General features: G+C 61.3%; 1 protein-coding gene across 4 annotated transcripts in view; it reads right to left on the reverse strand.

Annotated features, from left to right (window-relative positions):
- The window catches only part of Prdm16 (PR/SET domain 16), a 309,017-nt gene that overhangs the window by 89,839 nt on the left and 203,712 nt on the right, over positions 1-15,466 (reverse strand). The window lies entirely within an intron of this gene.

Below are 15,466 nucleotides of genomic sequence, written 5' to 3' on the forward strand. Positions count from 1 at the left end.
TAGACAGACCACCGGGAACACCGGGTGTTCGGGGACCTACAGGGTCACAACAGGTCCCCGGGGAAGAGGAGCCTGGGTCACTATGTGGTCTGTTGGGGCCCAAGTTCCCAGAGACCAGCGTCTGTCTGGGTCCTGTCTGCCTTGGCTCAGTCTGAGGCCCCAGCTGCTCCACCACCCCCGCCCCCATACGGAGCTGTGTGGTTTGGGTGCCTCAGGGAGAGTGTGGGAGCCCCTGGGAGAGCAGTCAGCAGCCTGCAGCCTCCGAGCTTCCCACTCCAGTGGTCCCCGGGTGGAGGCCCCAGCGGGAGGTTCCCCTCAACACCTGGAGAAGCCAAGGCAGGAGAGTCCCTCCCACCAACTGTGGGCACAGCCCCGTTCCTCCAGCCATGGTGCCCATGTGACCAAGTGGGCCTGCTGACCAAGCAGGAGGCCCAGGAGGGCGCTGAGGCCCAGGAGGGCGCTGAGGCTCGGAGGCTGGCGGTCCCAGCTCTGCAGAGCAGGCGGGTGCGGCTTTGTGTGCTCCAGGCTCCTGGCAGGCTCTGATGCCTGAGCTGGGCGCTGGGGGTCTGAGTCTGGGATGTGCCGTTGCCAGGGGCTCCAGCCTTGAGCGAAGGTCCTCCAAGGAGATCCACCACGTTGGTCAGACAGGACCCCTTGGCCGGCAGTGACAGGAGCCCGGATGCTGCCATCCAGGAGAGCGTATGCATGTTCCAGCCTGGCCTAAAGAGCCCCAGCTCCTGGGGCACAGCTAAAGACTCCGGCCCCAGGAAGGCCACCAACACAGGTAGGGACAGGCCATCCTGCCATAGCCCTCAACTGGGCATAGTTTTGGGGGTCACTGTGGGTGGGGACGAGACAATTTTCCATGATGGAACTCGGCTCTGAGGTCAGCATTTCCCAGGGTCCAAGACCCTGACTCGAAGCACTGGGGTCTCATGGCCATGGACACCTGAGGGACACTGCTGGGCCTCTTGGAGTGCCAGCTACCCACCCAGCCGAGCGGGGTCCTGCCGTGGGACCCCTTGACTAAGGCCAGACACAGCCCAGCCCCACCCTCCTGTGGTGGCCTGGGAGGCTCCCTCCCCCGGGGTCTGGGAGACCCAGCACCTCTCTTGTTTTCTCCAGAGACTTGTGTTTTGGCTCAGCACGGAGGCCCTGTGCCTCCGCCCCCTGTGAAGCTGGGGCAGCAGCTCCTGCCTCTGGGACGCTGCCCGCATCTTCTGGAGGCCTGGAGACCCCTGTGGGGTTACTGGGACCCTTGCTGTCCCTCTCCAGGGGCAGGTGGGCCTGAGACCGAGGCGGTGCACCAGAGGTCTTGGCGCCACCCGGACACCCTTGGTCCACTCTGCTGTGTCTCTCCCGCCACTGTGGCCTCGGCCTCTGAGAAGAGGCTCAGCTTCCTGCCCAGATGTCTGCGGGTGGCAGCCGTGTGCAGCGGCAGATTCGCTGAGCATCAGTAACCGGATCAGCGCCGGGTCAAATGACTTCCTGCCGGGGTGACGATCCTGCCGGGGACCCACCACGCTTGTTGGTCCTGACTGCACAGAGAGGTCACTGAAAGGTGACTCCTGAGTGCGCCCGGGGGGGGTGGTGTGAGGATCCGAGGGGACACTGTCCATGGAGGGGGGACAGAGGGGGCATGTGAGTGTGGGGCTAGGAGGAAAGGCTCTGGGGGGACTCCCTGCCCAGTGATGATTCAGAAAGGAAAAGGACGCGGGTGTAGACACAGAGAGCACTTCAAATCCGCCTCCAGACCACACTGGGCTTCCCACCCTGTCCACCGGGGTCTGAGGCTACCCAGCCATCTGGGCCCATCCACAGGCTCCTCCCAGGGCAGGTTATCGGCCAGGCCTCAGCCTGGGGGGGGACTGAAAGCCGATTCCCATCAGGAGCCATTATCTGCCTGAGACAGAGGATACCTTGTGCCCAGGGAGGCCAAGAGTGGCCTGCAGGGGCAGGGGATACCTCTGCGTCCCCACCCAAGACAAAGCAGCCTCCAGCACCGCTAGGCCTCCAGGAGAGACACCTGTCTAGGGTCTGACAGCTGCTGCCCGCGGGGGGTGGCCCTGCCCGGAGGCCTCCCTCCTGGGCCTTCTGCTCTTCCTCTGGTCAGCCCTCGCTGGGGCTGTGGGCAGCGGGGCTGAGGTTCTGCCATGGGGAGGGGACAGATCCCTTTTGGCCACTTCCCTTGGCTGGCCATGGGGCAGGTCAGAGACAGCCGAGCCAGCTCAGGCAGCCCCCACTGTCCTGGACCTCAGTCCTCCTTGAAGCTGACCTTGGGAAGCAGCAGGCTGGACAGGGTCCCCCTGAAGTTCATGTCCTGGAACCTCAAGATGTGGCTGCTTTGGGGAGAGGGTCTTGGGGATGTAAGTGGTCAAGACACGGTCATCCAGACAGGATGGGCTCTGACCTGATGATGGGTGTCCTCACACAAAGGGGACAGGTGAGGGGAGGCCAGGAGAAGGGGGGACAGAGGTGGGAGTGGGGCTTGAGGACCAGGAGCAGGGGAGAGGCTCCCTGGGTCCCCGAGGAACCCCCCGCCCACACCTGGTTTGGACTTCTGGTCTCAGCACTGGGCCCAGATAGACATGCGCTGCCTGAGCCCCAGCGGGCCACGCTGCCAGGCTGCCCGGGACACTGGCCTGTGCCCGCACTCTGTCAGCGGTCAGGGCTCATCCAGGACCACCTGGCTGGACGGGAGTGTCCCTCTCCTCTGGTAGCATGGCCAGAATCTAGCTCCACCACAGAGCGTGGTGTGGAGGTGGGGACCCTGGGAAGGCCGCCACCCACAGGTGCAGGCTGAGCCTTCTGGACTTCCCCGAGTTGTTCTAAGCCCCAGGACAGACTGGAAGGTGGTCGTGCAGTAGGCAGGTGCCCGCCCTGAGACCAGCACGGTCCTTGGGACCTATGGACTGGGTCCCAGATGCCTGAGTGCTTAGTCCCAAGCTGCACAGAATCCCAGATTTGGGAAGACGGCGCTCATGTCTTATCTCACACCCCCACACGCCCACGGGGGGCCAGCAGCCCCCCAAGTCCTCACACCAGCCAAGCTTGGCCCAGAGGTCGGCCAGTGGAGGATTTCTGGAGAGAGCTGCGTGCCATCCAGCAGTGAGGACAGGGAGTGTCCAAGCAGCCCTGTGGCCTCTGAGTCCACCTACACCTGGAGCACACATAGGTCATTCGACGTGGCAGAGACCAGTCCACGGAACCACAGCCAGAAGCCACAGCCGAACCCCGCGGACCCTGATTCTGGAGAATGAGCCACAGGTCTTTCCTCTGTCCCTGGGTAGTTCAGGCCCTGGGGAAGTGGCCCAGCAGGGAGGGACCCAGCCTACGAGGACAGTTGACAGGCCCGGACACCAGCTGCCACCGTTAAAGGGCAGTGTGGGCTGGTGCTTGCTGAGGCCCTGGTGCAGCCCGGGGTGACTGCCTGTCTGTCCTGGGAAGCGGCTGCAGTGGGAAGGACCCCGTCTGCTCACCAGGCAGGGCACCAGGGGCACCAGGGGCCGGGGGCACAGGGAGGGTGAGGGACCGGCCTGGTAGCACTCCACAGCCCTTCTCCACACCGCAGGGGCTGGACCAAGGGCCGCCCGGGAGGCTTGATTGTGTTTAAATTCTGTTTTTACAAGGAGTGTGAGGTTTATAGCTCTGGAGGGGAAGAAAACGGTGAAACCCGAGCCCACCAACAGACGTCTACTCAGGGCTGGGTCCTCATCCGAGTCCAGAAGCATCTGCTGAGCGCCAGGCCTTAGCAGAGAGCCACCCACCCCTCTGCGCTCTCACACACACCCTTGAGCACACCAGGCACGGATACACACCCCACATTCACACCCACCGTCGCCACACAGAGACACACACGCGAGTACTCACACCTACTCCTGCACTCCAGACATCCCCCCACGCGCCACGTACGTGTGCCCTGCATGCCCACACACCCATCGACAGCTGTCCTCCCCTGCTCCGTCATGCAGGGGTGGACACGCTCACGCACTGTCACTTCTCAGATCCCTGCCTTCCCCATCCTCTGGGAGAACCTGCAGGTGGTAGAAACACAACCCAAGTGCTCAGAGGGCAAGCCAGTATCTAGCCTTCACCCCATTGGGCTGCAACAGGGTGCAGGGGGAGAGGAGCCGGGCATCTCTCGGGGTGTCTGGCTCGGTCGCACTGTTTGCCAGGGATGGGGAGCACACAGGGACACGTCAGCTGTGGCCCTTCAAAGCCTTGTCTGGCCCAGACCTGGCCTGGCCTGGATCCTCCCAGGGCCTGACTGGAGGCAAGACAGAGCAGGCGTGGCCCAGAAGCTCTTCCTGTCACTGTGGCAGCTGGGCAGTGGGCAGGGCCTGAGTCACCTAGGGATCAATGGAGATCCAAGAACGTTGTCTTATCTCAGCAGGACCTTTGTGGGTGCTGGGCATGGATACAGAGCTTCCTAGCAGAGCGAGGGCTTTCTTCCAGCAGGCAGGCTGCACTCCCAACTCCTCCTCTTCCCGTCTCCGGGCTGGGGGACCTGAGCAGACTCTGTGCCCCGAGACAATAATAACCGTGTCCCGGCCACCTGGAAGACGAGGCTCTCCCCAGGAAGGCCCGTCACAGCCAGCAGAGGCCCTTTGGCCCACCAGCTTCTTGTCACAGCAGCTTTCTGCACACGGGACCCCACCTTTCAGAAATCAACCCCACACTCACTCACACCTACCCACCCAGGTGCACGCATGCACACACATGTGCGCACACACCCAGAATACTGTCCATTTTCAGTGAAACCCTGAAAATCCCAATGCCTCAATGCCTCACACTCAAATTCCTGCAGGGTCTGGTCCTTCACAGACAGACTCTTCTTTTGCTGTCTTGGTCCCTGTGTGGGTCGTGTTATTTGGCACATGCATGTTGTTTCATCATGGTGCCACAACGCAGCTGGCCAACAGCAGAGGGCGCAGTGCACACGTGGCCTGTTGCTGCCTCCAGGAAACAGAAGCACATCTCAGGAGCCCCCCAGGAGGAGCTGCCAGCCCTGAGCCCCCTTTTCTAGCGGATGGCTTTGCTAGTCTTTCCCTCCAGTCACCTGCCATGTGTGGACAGTGTCTTGCTGACCGGGACAACAGCTGTCCCTGACACCCTCAGCTATGTTCCTCAGGGTCCAGGAGCCCTGTTAACCTCATGTGGCTGGTCTCAGCTTGTTTCCCCGCAAACGTGGGCAGGACACCTCAGCCCCGTGGGGAGTCACCTACCTACTGTGGACTGTGGGCAGGACACCTCAGCCCAGTGGGGAGTCACCTACCTGCTGTGGACTGTGGGAAGGACACCTCAGCCCAGTGGGCAGTCACCTACCTACTGTAGACTGTGGGCAGGACACCTCAGCCCAGTGGGGAGTCACCTACCTACTGTAGACTGTGGGCAGGACACCTCAGCCCAGTGGGGAGTCACCTACCTACTGTGGACTGTGGGCAGGACACCTCAGCCCAGTGGGGAGTCACCCACCTACTGTGGACTGTGGGCAGGACACCTCAGCCCAGTGGGGAGTCACCTACCTGCTGTGGACTGTGGGAAGGACACCTCAGCCCAGTGGGCAGTCACCTACCTACTGTAGACTGTGGGCAGGACACCTCAGCCCAGTGGGGAGTCACCTACCTGCTGTGGACTGTGGGCAGGACACCTCAGCCCAGTGGGGAGTCACCTACCTGCTGTGGACTGTGGGCAGGACACCTCAGCCCAGTGGGGAGTCACCCACCTACTGTGGACTGTGGGCAGGACACCTCAGCCCAGTGGGGAGTCACCCACCTACTGTGGACTGTGGGCAGGACACCTCAGCCCAGTGGGCAGTCACCCACCTACTGTGGACTGTGGGCAGGACACCTCAGCCCAGTGGGCAGTCACCGACCTACTGTGGACTGTGGGAAGGACACCTCAGCCCAGTGGGCAGTCACCGACCTACTGTGGACTGTGGGCAGGACACCTCAGCCCAGTGGGGAGTCACCCACATACTGTGGACAGTGGGCAGGACACCTCAGCCCAGTGGGGAGTCACCCACCTACTGTGGACTGTGGGCAGGACACCTCAGCCCAGTGGGCAGTCACCCACCTACTGTGGACTGTGGGCAGGACACCTCAGCCCAGTGGGGAGTCACCCACCTGCTGTGGACTGTGGGCAGGACACCTCAGCCCAGTGGGGAGTCACCTACCTGCTGTGGACTGTGGGCAGGACACCTCAGCCCAGTGGGGAGTCACCCACCTACTGTGGACTGTGGGCAGGACACCTCAGCCCAGTGGGCAGTCACCCACCTACTGTGGACTGTGGGCAGGACACCTCAGCCCAGTGGGGAGTCACCCACCTGCTGTGGACTGTGGGCAGGACACCTCAGCCCAGTGGGGAGTCACCCACCTGCTGTGGACTGTGGGCAGGACACCTCAGCCCAGTGGGGAGTCACCTACCTACTGTGGACTGTGGGCAGGACACCTCAGCCCAGTGGGCAGTCACCCACCTGCTGTGGACTGTGGGCAGGACACCTCAGCCCAGTGGGGAGTCACCCACCTACTGTGGACTGTGGGCAGGACACCTCAGCCCAGTGGGGAGTCACCCACCTGCTGTGGACTGTGGGCAGGACACCTCAGCCCAGTGGGGAGTCACCCACCTGCTGTGGACTGTGGGCAGGACACCTCAGCCCAGTGGGGAGTCACCTACCTACTGTGGACTGTGGGCAGGACACCTCAGCCCAGTGGGCAGTCACCCACCTGCTGTGGACTGTGGGCAGGACACCTCAGCCCAGTGGGGAGTCACCCACCTGCTGTGGACTGTGGGCAGGACACCTCAGCCCAGTGGAGGGTCACCTACCTACTGTGGACTGTGGGCAGGACACCTCAGCCCAGTGGGGAGTCACCTACCTACTGTGGACTGTGGGCAGGACACCTCAGCCCAGTGGGGAGTCACCCACCTACTGTGGACTGTGGGCAGGACACCTCAGCCCAGTGGGGAGTCACCCACCTGCTGTGGACTGTGGGCAGGACACCTCAGCCCAGTGGGGAGTCACCCACCTACTGTGGACTGTGGGCAGGACACCTCAGCCCAGTGGGGAGTCACCCATCTGCTGTGGACTGTGGGCAGGACACCTCAGCCCAGTGGGGAGTCACCCACCTACTGTGGACTGTGGGCAGGACACCTCAGCCCAGTGGGGAGTCACCCACCTGCTGTGGACTGTGGGCAGGACACCTCAGCCCAGTGGGGAGTCACCCACCTACTGTGGACTGTGGGCAGGACACCTCAGCCCAGTGGGGAGTCACCCACCTGCTGTGGACTGTGGGCAGGACACCTCAGCCCAGTGGGCAGTCACCCACCTGCTGTGGACTGTGGGCAGGACACCTCAGCCCAGTGGGCAGTCACCTACCTGCTGTGGACTGTGGGCAGCACTCCTCAGCCCAGTGGGGAGTCACCTACCTGCTGTGGACGTAGCTTCACGTGAGTGGCATGTGAGTGGGCTGGCAGAGAGGAGAGGCCCCCCGCCTGGGAGCAGGGTGACTGGGTGGGCCTCTGCCTTGCCCCTCACAGGGAAGCCCGCAGGACCCTGGCCTCGCCTTCCCCCGCAGGTGAAGCCCCTCATCAGATGAGCTCCTGGCAGCTCCCCGCCCTCCTTCCCACCCTGGAGCTGGCCATCCCGTGAGGCGTGCACTCCCAGCCCATCCTGGGAGGTCTTCTCCCCCCTCTGCTCCACAGTCCCCCAGCCTGGCTGATGACCTCAGACTTCTCTCAGCTGCACCTGGACCAGGAGCCAAGGCACAGGCCCTGTCACCAAGTGTCATCCACCCTCCTGCCCAAGACTGGCCTCCTACGCCGGAGGCCAAAATGAAAGAGTGGTCCTTGGCCCCCTGAGTTGGAGCCTTGTTGCCGGCCCTGACTCTCCCTTGACCTTCAGAGGAAGGGATGCCAACCAAGCTGAGACCCGCGTGGCCGCCTGGCTCCTGGTCCCTGTGGGCCGCGGGGAGGATGAGCCCCCGAGAGGGGACCTCTAGGCAGTGTCCTCTCAGCAAGGACAGGCAGGGCTCAGGGTTGGAATTCCTGGGTGTCACTCCAAATGTCACGCCACTTTGTAGCCATTTGCAGCATTAAAAATGTAAATGAATTAATTACAGAGCCCAGAGGCCGTTCTCTCTCACTCAGTGGAATTTTTGCTGGGAAAGTGGGTAGAAAATGCTGGCAACAAGCTCAACTCTCTTGGCATTTTCTGACGTTTTATTGTTACAAATCTTTCAATAAGCAGGGGAGACCCTCCCTCTTGGCATGCCTTAAATATCCCAATGATGCTTGGAATTTATAAATTATTTTTGTTACTTGCAACTTGGAGACATGGCCATTGAGATTTGTCACCCTGTGGGGAGAGTCAAAGGCTCGGGGGCCTGTCTGGAGGGATGGAGCTGTCTGGTGTTGGAGAGTGGGTTCTAGATGGATGCGATGGGTTGTCTTCTTCACCCACATTATCTGCTCTAAATGGTCAAAGACTTAAGAAAACGGATCTGGGGAAAAGTGAATTTGAACCAGATAATATTTCTCTTAAAAAACAACCAACCAAGGACCCCCAAAGTCCCAGAGTGCAGGAACGGGTCTGAGAAGCTGTAGGTCAACAACCCGACAAGAAGAGCAGGAAGCAGCTCCAAGGACACCCTTAATACAGTCATTAAAGTCCTGTATGTGTCTTCCCTTATAATTGAGTTTCACCGCATAATTTAAGAAAAGCCACACAAAAAAAAACTTGTAGTGAAAAGCCGGGGTATAATTTTCTTCAATCAACTCTGGCTCATGACTGCAATTACCCCGAACCCTTTGCGAGTCTCACTGCGATGCTCCGGGGACGGGCCTTGGGGCCGCCGTGGGTGGTGCCCTTTCATGTGCCTCTCAAACCCTTCTTTATTGTAAGGTTTCAAATTAGCGCTAGCAGCAATGAGCAAATTTGATAATTCGATCTCAAATTAGTTAATGTAATGTGCCAGGAACCACTAACCAGCGCATGACAAAAAGGAAAATGTATCTTTTTAGAGTTGGGATATAAAGTTAACCAGCCTGTCATTTGGCCTTTGGAAACTTTTTTGGGTCCTTATTAAAGGAAATAATCCTATAAGAGATGTGCATCCCTCATGGTGCAGGGGTGTCCGGAGGAGGAGGAGCAGCTGGTGGTGGCGTTTGTGGGCAGGCTCTGGGCCAGGGTGGTGCTGCTGAGTCCTGCTGACTGCCCTCAGAGGGCTTCCCAGAGCAGCCGTGTGTGGTGGCCAGGGCGGTCACAAGCCGGGCAGGAAGGACTCACCACAAGGCTGGTTCCTGAACGGAAATTGGATCAGGATGTGATCGCTGAAGCCCAGCGACCCAGACCTGGAGACTTCCAACTGCACCTGCAGCGGGGCCCACCATCCTGCTCAGTAGCCGGGCCAGCAGCAAGGAATGCGCCCCAGAGAGGCCGTGTTCCCCTCTACCTGTGAGGGTCATGAGGGCCAGCTGGGAACGTCCTTGTCCTGTCTCTTCTCTGTCACCTCTCCCGTCAGGGCTGCTGGTGTCCGCTGGGACACCTTTTGACATCCTGGGAGCGGGCAGCCCAGGGGCCAGCGTTCCTTGGGTCGGATGGCAGGACAGAGATGGTCCAGGTCAGCTACACTGCCAGAACTTCAGAGGCCAGCACTTTCTGTGGGGGAGGCCTTGGAGGGCCTCTGTCTCGCCTCCAGGTGTGGACGGTCTCAGCTTCCCCGCGGCATGGGGCCTCTGGGCCTCTGTTCCTCGGAGTCCCAGTGCCCTCCCATACACACTGCAGCTACCGGAAGGGTCTACAAACCACCCACTCTTCCCCACACGTGGGTGACCTGCAACTGAGGCCTGAGGGGCCTGAGCTTTTCTCAGGCTGTGCTGGACCCTGTGGGGGGAGAGGGAGGCTCCCTGGGGAGGGCGAGGCTGGCCGACCACCCCCACTGCCCTGGTGGCCTGGGGTCAACCTGGTCAGAGGCGGGAGAGGGGCCCAGCCGCGGCCCTGGACTTGCAACTTTAATCAGAACTGAAGGGTGCCTCCACCCCCACCAGCTCTGTCGGTGACAGACGATGCCTGCCCACGTCCATGGAGGAGCAGGGGCAGCCTTTATCTGTGTGGCCCGAGCAGAAAGGCCCCTCCCCGTCCCACTGAAAGCCGCTGCTGTTCTCTCATCTGATGGATGAAAGGAATTTGGAAGCCCGATACTGTCCCCTGAGATGTCATTCAAACCCTCAGATAGCTCTGCAGGCAGGGCCACCGTCGGCCGGAGCATCCCTGCACCTCCCTCCCCTCCCCTCGTCCTGGGCCCTCACCTCGGAGCACAGCTCTAATCAACATAAACCAGAGTGACCTGGGAGGCTCCGGCTGGTGACTGGTGGCCGGAGAGCGCAGTCGTGATTAGAAATGAAGTCACTGGGGATGCTCTAAATTGGTGCTCTTTGAAACCAGTCTGGGCAGATCGGCTTTCCTTCACGGGGGAATTTCTTGTCAGTTTTCATGGAAAGTAAAACGATGAAAAATGCAGACGACCGAAGCTTCGGGCCCCTCCCCTCCGAGGGCTGGAGATGACTCCGCTCTCCCGGCTCATTAGAAAAGTACAACAAGGAACAGCAACTTGTTAAGTGCTTCCTCTTCCAGAGGACGAAGGGGAGCCAGGGCTGGGACGTCCCCCTCCAGGCTCCCAAGGCTCCAAGTCCTTATTCTGGGGCAGGAGCGCTGCTGGGTTTTACTCTGAACCCCTCCTCCCCACGCAGCCCCCCAGAACACTCAGCAAACTCTGACCTCAGCAGAGTGTTCGGGGCTGATGGAGCGGCCTCTTTCTGAAATTCAAATATAAATCCCCGGCCTTCTGCGGAGCGACCACAGCAGCTTGATTTATCTGGGCTGCTGCGGGCTGCCCTGTAGACTTTCAAAAACTTGGAAAGGCGGAGACGGCGGGGAGGAGAGAGAGGAAGGGAGGAGAGAGACCGAGGACGGAGAGAGGGAGCGCCTAGGCAAGTGTCCTTCCCTCCCAGCTGGGGCTCCTGTCCCGGCCTCCAGGAGGGGCTTCGCTGCCTCTGGGGGGCAGGGTTTGCTCTGAGCAGCCGCACTCAGTCAATCCATCTTCCCCGGATGCGGCTAATCTGCACATTCTCTTCTCGTGTGATGTTACCACCGCTTTATCACAAGTGGGCTATGAAGACGTTTGGAGCTGCTACCGTGGTGATCCATCCAGACGAGCAGGGGCGAGGGCTGGAGCAAACTCCCGGTTTCCTGCCCCATCTGTGAGCCAGACTGCGGCTGCAGGTCGGGGCACCCTCCCTCCAGGCTGGTAATTGCAAAAAATGAAGCCACTGAACCTGAACGGAGATCAAAGAGCTCAGGAGGAGAGGAGGGGGAGGGGCCCTCAGAGGACAAGCTGGCTGTGGGCGGGTGGGGGGGCGAGAGGCCACCGAAATGAAACCCCTACTGCCTTCCAGGAGAGCGGGAGAGACAGACAGACAGGAGCGCACACGCTGGCAGACGAAGCTGGCCCTGGTGACGAGGGGCGGCGGGTGAAGGCGGCTTAGACTGCGGGTCTCCCCAGCGCTCCGGGTCCTCGCCCTGGCCTTCCTCGGACCTGTGGTCCCCTCATCTAGCACCTGGTCATCAGGCCAGGTCGGCAAACCTTCCCCCTCAGCACGAGATGCCACCTGCCTCTCTCTGTCCCTATCTCTCCTCAATTTCCAGGGACCATTTAAAAAACAGACTGGGCGGCAAGGTGTCAAGAAGGGCCACCAGGAGTGACCCAGTGGCAAGCTCCCCCCCCCTCCTCCAGGCACACGGGTCCCCTGGCCCCAGACACCCTTGCGGCCAGCCTTAGACACACCCTGACCTCGGGGCTGTCCCAGGAGCCCTGCTTTTCTTGCCTAGATTTAGGGACAGTGGCTTGGGTTGCTTTGTGTTCCCGGCCCTGGCGGGGATGGCCTGTGGTCAGTGAGTCTTCCTTCCCAGCCCGACGCTTGCTTCATTAATTGTATTTTATTTTCCAGTGGACGGATCTCTGCAGCCAGCCTGGGCTCCCCTACAATCGGCGATAAATCGTGGCCGAGTGCTAACAGCGCGCACATTTACTCCCATTAATGCTTCCTGTCTCTGGACGCTGGGCCGGGGCCAGATCCGCTGCATTACAAGCTCCCCGCTGGAGAGCGGGCCTCTAGGCTGCGTTCCAGGCCTAACTGGCAGCTAATACCTTCACACATTCGCGGATCCCACACTCCCGGGCGCAGGAGGCAGCGCCAGGCTTGCCCGGGGTCAGAGACTGCAGCGGGCCCACAGCCCTGGGAGGCGACTCTGGCCCTGAGATGGGGGGCGGGGGTCCTGCAGGGCCTCCTGAGCCTGGGGTGGGGCCCCAGGCACAACTGGCCCCCAAGGCCATTCCTGATTTTGAAAGCCTTTCTTGCGTATTTTAGTTTCTCTTTCCACTGGTTCCTCTCACCTGGGTCCAACTCGGGGGCAGCAGCTGAGCAGCGGGAGGTCGCGCTGTGACCCACCGAGAGGCCCTCCTCTCTGCCCAAAGCCGCTCAGACCCCCATGGCGGATCTCTAAGGTTCCCCGTGAGCCCGGCCCCCATGACTCAGTGCCTTGGTGACTGTCACCCCTGGCTGCGGATCCGCCCCCGGGATCCAGAGCTCCGTAGACAGAGAGTAGTTAAATTCCTTCAGCAGTTACTCTCGCCTCCACGTCTGACCCCCGTGGGCAGAAGGCCCGGGAGGAGGCAGCAGAAACCACATCCTCCCATCAGGAGCTGGCGGGGAAGAACCCTTGCACAGCGGGCAGGAGCGCCCGAGTCTGCCGGTTCCCCTGAGGGGCGCCCGGGAGCAGGGCCTGGCGCTCACATGCGTGCACCACATGCCTGAGCCGCCACCTTAGAACACGACCCTTCACAGGAGAACTCGGGTCCTCCCGAAAGCCCTCGTGGGGATGAGTGCACCCTGGCTCTCTAACAGGCATGTCCAATTAGGTGGGCCTGGGCACGTGTGTGGTGTGCGCCTGCGTGTGTGTGCACCGTGTTTTGAAAAGCCTTCCCCTGCATGTTAGCATCACACATGTTCAAGATCCAGGCACACTTTTCAGAAGTTATTGCTGGAAAAATGTTGAATCTCATAACAGCAATAAAAGGAAAATACGGCCGGAGCCAATGTAAATGTCTCTCTGGAACTCGCTCCAGGAGCGTCGGAATATTCGTGTCAGTTTGAAATTCCAGCCTTCAGAGCGAAGCAGCTTGGCTCTCCCTGGGTGTAGGGGAGAGGATGAGGGTCCTTTCTGGAAGCCCCTCACCAAGCCGGCCCTGTTGGTGACCCTGGCCTGCTGGCCCCAGGCTCCCCATGGGTTCATGCTGCTTCCCAGGAGGGACAGGAGGAGGCCAGACGTGACAGCTCAGGGAAGCGGGGGTGAGGGTCAGCTGGGAAGGGTGGCTGCCGCAGGTCTGGGGAGGGAGGGCTGTGGCCCCTGGCCTGGTGGGTCTGCAGTCCTGCTCCTCTGTCTGCCCTACTGCCCCCACATGGCCTGGCCTGCGATGGGCTGTTGTACCCAGCCAGGCCAGGCTGTGGGCTCCTGATCTGGGATTGCGTCCTCTCTGGGTTCCACTCTGACCACAGGCTCTGGCAGAGGGTGGGCCTGGGAACACACCTGATTGGGGGTGGAGGGCACTGCTGCCTGCTGGGGGCCCTAGTGGGGCCAGGCTAGCTCCGCCTTTGACTCCAGCACGGTCACGTTCAACCCAAGCCCTGCAGAGGGCCGTGGTATGACCTTCACACACCTGGGCAACCGGGAGCCAGCACCAGGGGCAGGGCCAGCGCTTGGGCTCTTGTCAGGGTGTGGCTGCGATGGGACGGGGACCTGCGCTGTACCCTTTGGGCCGACTTCTGAGTTTCACGCTCTGGAGCTTTCTCAGGCTTGGGCTCCCCGGCACAAGCCCATGCCCTGGACATCACCAGCCCGGATGCTGGAAGCTCAGGAGCTGACCCTCAAAGCTGGGAGGGGCACCCAGATACTGAGGCTCTGGACTCAGAGGCAGGGCAGTATGGACATGTGGAGGACCCAGGTGGACCTGGGCTCCCTCAGCTCTGGCCCTCTCCTGGACAAGGCAGTGGGAGGGCCAGCTCTCTTCTCCAGGGCTGCATCTGTGAGGTCAGCAGGCCAGGTGCTCCAGACTCTCAGCCTTCCTGGCCACCCAAGTCAGCTCCTAGCGTCCCTGTGCCTCCGTTTCCCCATCACTTAGGAGGCAGAGCGAGGGGTATGTGCTGTGCTTGGCCCGGTCCTTGGCCCATGAGGGACCCTTGGTCCTCACCTCCCTTTCTCCCACTGCAGCCCTGGGCTTTGCTGACTTGCCCACTGGGCCTGCGGCGCTGTGGCCCAAAGTTCCCGCAGGAGCGAGGATTGACCCCAGAGCCTTGGGCACAGGAGACGGCGAGGTGAGCGTCATCCGAGCAGTGGGTTTCCTGGCAGCTTCGGGAAGAAACAAAATTCTACCCAAGAGTCTGTCTTTCTCTGTCCCTGGCTCCTCATGTTTCTCTCCAAAAGTAAAAGAAAGCAAAAGAGCAGATCTAGCCATGGCTGCATGCTGGCTGGGAATCGTCACAAAGACGTGTCCACGGAGCGGCGGTGACACGGGGCTGGGGTCCCTGAGCGGGAAGTGGCGCTCGTCTCGGGACAGGGCTCGGCCTCCATCCCGAAGGGTCGGCCCCAGCCCCCGCTCCCCACACGCGGTGGGCACCCAAAGCAGGGGTGTTGGGGTGCAGGTTCAGCTGTAGACTGTGAACCTGCCCCGAGTGCTGCTGGCTCACACGGTCACAAGCATGCGAACACACACGTGAACACACGTGAACACACGCAAGGACGCACACGCGTGCACACACCCGTGTCCCTCCCCAAGTCCATCTCATCTGAGCTCCAGAACTAGAGGGTGAGGGAGGGTGGGCACAGGTGGGAGGAGCGGGTGAGGGTCCTCGGGGAGAAGGGCTTGCTGGCTAGGCACGGGCAGGAGCCTGGGGACCAGGCAACCGCTGGCTCATGGTTGCTGTCTCCTTGGAGGGACTGAGGTTCTGTCTCTGGCCAGGGTGGCCTCTCCCAGGGCAGGGCTTGGCTGGGACTCCTGGGCAGCCCCAAGGTCCCTGTGCGCTGTGATGTGAGCGCTAAGGAAGAGGAGCAGAGGCCACTGGGCCACACAGCCATGGCCCTGCAGACCGTCCAGGGCCACGTTGCTTAGCAGAGAGGGTGCGAGTCAGTGTGGCTGGGGCTCCCTGGGGCGAGGGTGAGGGTTGCTTAACTCCCAAGGCTGGGAGTGGGGAGCAAGGTGCCCACTGCAGGCCCCCCTCAGAACGCACCTGCACAGATCACCTGTGAACCACCCCAGGACCACCAGGGAGGCCACTTCCCTGGACACCCACTTCACAGACGAGGAAACGGAGGCGCTGAGAGCTCCCTTTACCACCTGTGCTGCCCGGTAAAGTC

This window comes from Callospermophilus lateralis, chromosome 7, assembly GCF_048772815.1.
Source record: "Callospermophilus lateralis isolate mCalLat2 chromosome 7, mCalLat2.hap1, whole genome shotgun sequence".
NCBI lineage: Eukaryota > Metazoa > Chordata > Mammalia > Rodentia > Sciuridae > Callospermophilus > Callospermophilus lateralis.